Source organism: Rousettus aegyptiacus, unplaced genomic scaffold (assembly GCF_014176215.1).
Source record: "Rousettus aegyptiacus isolate mRouAeg1 unplaced genomic scaffold, mRouAeg1.p scaffold_m13_p_4, whole genome shotgun sequence".
Classification (NCBI taxonomy): domain Eukaryota; kingdom Metazoa; phylum Chordata; class Mammalia; order Chiroptera; family Pteropodidae; genus Rousettus; species Rousettus aegyptiacus.
In genome coordinates this window covers 69,276,569-69,279,717 of record NW_023416307.1, presented here as the reverse complement: position 1 = coordinate 69,279,717, position 3,149 = coordinate 69,276,569, and the positions used below count along the sequence as shown (strand labels likewise).

At 33.7% G+C, this 3,149-nt stretch overlaps 1 pseudogene; it reads right to left on the bottom strand.

Annotated features, from left to right (window-relative positions):
• Positions 1-320: 320 nt before the first annotated feature.
• On the bottom strand, positions 321-439 carry LOC118602725 (annotated as a pseudogene).
• Between the last annotated feature and the right edge of the window lie 2,710 nt (positions 440-3,149).

Sequence of the window (3,149 nt, the reverse complement as noted above, 5' to 3'; positions counted from 1 at the left end):
AGGCACACTTAGATTTGAATTTCATATCATTTATGTGCCATGAAATCGTATTACTTAAAATATAAAAACCGTAATGAGCTGTAGACTGTACAAAAGCAGGAAGCAGGCTGAATTTGGCCTGCAGGCCACAGTTTGCCAACCCCTGCTGGAAAATATCTATATAAAGTAGCCTTTTAAGTTTATTATTTCATTTGAGGGCATGGAAAGGAATTTGTATTTTATTTATTTATTTACTTGTTTGTTTGTTTATTTAATTTGGTTGACCTCGCAGATTGCAAAGATCTTATCGGTTTACAATCCCTCATTTTATAAATTTTTTATGCCTACAGCACCTGGTCTTCCTAAGTGGTCTCCCATCCAAGTACTAACCAGGTCCAACCCTGCTTAGCTTTTGAGATTAGACAGGATCAGTCTTATTTAGGGTAGCATGGCTGTAGACCAGGAATTTGTATTTTAAAGAGATTATTCTTCATATTCTTTCTGTATTACAAACTTTGTGTTTAGTTAAATATGAAAATCTTAGTGATTTCAAAGTTTTGAAAGTACAATTTAAGAAAAGAAAAAGTTAACACATATATTTATATTCCTCAGCATATCAATATGCTTTATATATTTCTATTTGATATTAGCCTCTCTTAACTGGAAAGGAAGAAAAGGGAAAACATTTTAAAGGGTATGAGATGACCAAAAATAAGTAACAGGGAAAATTTCAAAACATATTACTTGAAAATAGCAGTACCAAATCTATGTACAGTACATATGCATTTTTGTTTAAAAAATATGTGGACGCAAGGGTCTAGATATATTCCCATCCATGGATGATTGACAGGAAACACACCAACATGTTAACAGTGACCTTCTCTGGGTAGGGGAATTATGTACAATTTTTAGTTTTGCTCTTTGCTTGCCTATATTTTCTAAGATTTTTCCAATAGCATTAAAATAAACTGATACATGCTACATTATTTTAAACTAGAAAATATATTTTGAAAGACAAAGAAAACATCTAAAGAAATATTTAGACTCCTTTAGAGAGTATTCTTTGCAAATTAAAATTGAAAATTTGTTTGACGTTCTACGCACAAGCAACTGTGTAGAAATGCTATCCCAATAATTATTGTAGTTAAATCACTTATATCAGCTACAGTGGTATATACCATATATGAGGCACAAAATTCATCTCTAGCTGATGTTAATGGAGCCCCAAATGTGGTGGACCATCACGTATAATTACAGAATGAAGACTTCAGTATTTAAAAGCTACTTGGAAGTTGATTACCCCTCTTCTCCCCAAACCCCTAGGATTCTCCAGAGAAACAGAAACGATAGGATGTGTGTTTGTGTCTCTGTGTGTGTGAATGATGAAGAGATTATAAAGAATTGGCTCACATGATTATGGAGCCTGGCAAGTCCCAAATCTGCAGGATGGTGGCAGGTTGGAACCCTGCAAAGGAGCCAATGTTACAGTTAAAGTCCAAAGGCTGTCGGCAGGAGAATTTCATGATGTTTGGGGAAGTCAGTCTTGTTTTATTCAGGTGATCAGATTAGGCCAGCCTGCATTATGGAGGGCAATCTGCTTTACTCAAAGTCTACCAATTTAAATGTAAATCTTATCTAAAAAAAACCCTCACAGAAATATTAAAATAATGTTTGACCATGTATCTGGGCAATGGGGCCCAGCAAAGTTGACACATAAAATTAACCACCTCGCTCCCTCATTTAAAATAAATAAATAAAAATGGGCATGGGGTGTGGACAGTAAAACTGTCACTCTTATAAGTGAACTTTCTGAGCTTTTAAGCACTCTAAGTCTACAAAGTATAAAGTTAAACCTTTTTATTGAAACAGTCACTTAATTTTCTATTGGTAACATGAGGAATCACTTTGATAGGTTTCACTGCTTTTTAGAAATATCTCAAAAGAGATAATGAAACAAAATAAAAATGCCTAGCATTCCTTTATTACTTTCTTCAATAAAAGACAACTTCTTCCCAATTAGATAAAAGCATCTGAAAAATATCACAGTGGCTTCATTCTTGAAATCTAGTTTTACTTCCACCTCTTCTTTTTCTCAGATGTTAGCTGATATATGGGGGGGGGGGGATAAAATAAAAGTGTTAGTATTTTATCTTGAGATGGCTAACTTCTATATTCATTATTTTGGCCCTGACACTACATGGTATTTAGGATTGATGCCTCTGTCCATCTTCCTGAAATCTCATGTATTTGGAGAATGGTGAGTTAGCAGTTTACATCCAGAAGGGTGGTGAAGGCAATAATTCGCTAGTCCCCTAACCTGTATTGTTTTCCCCTCTCTGAGAAAGCTTCCTATTTGTTCAGTACTAATCTCTGCACAGAAGTATAGCTAGAATCTCCTTATAATAATAAGGCAGAATAGTTATGCTCCCTGCCATCCAAATATGGTAGAATTTTATTACTGATATTCTTTAACTTTGATTCTAATTTTCTGTTTGACTTCCAGACCATGTCAATGATATGAAAGAACTGTAGCCCCCCTTCTAGACAAGTGCACAGACAAAACGCAGGAAACCGTCACTGCATAAGCTTTTGGATTGTTTGGTTTTTATTACCATGTATATATATAACACCTATTACAAATAACACATAATAATCAGGAAAGTTAATGATCATATGGGGCTTCTAGGTAACCCATTGTATAGATATTTCATAGTGGGAGTCTCTCCTTCCATGTTATAGGTCATAGATAAGGGAGTAGGACTATATGAGTTCACCAGTGAATACTAATCAGAGAAGAAAATATTTAATGTTATGCAATTATATCTTCACATAAAGATTTTTTATTGTAAAAAAATTGGTATTTTCAAAATCTTTAGTGTCAAAGGTCTTTATATTAATAAATTCTCAGTTTTAAAATTTTAAAATTCCAAAGTTATTTTATTTACTTCTTTCAAATGTAAGTTCTCATCCTAATTAGAAAACCTTTGTTTTGTCAAAATAAGTTACACTATCCACAAATGCTGTTCAAGTTTCCCTTCTAGTCTCTTCACTTTTGTTATCTAAACTTGCATATAATACTCTGCTGAAACTGCTGTTAAAGGTTACCACCCATGATTACAATAGTCTCCTTCCTGCCACTATTTTATTTCTCAATTCATCCTTGTTATGTG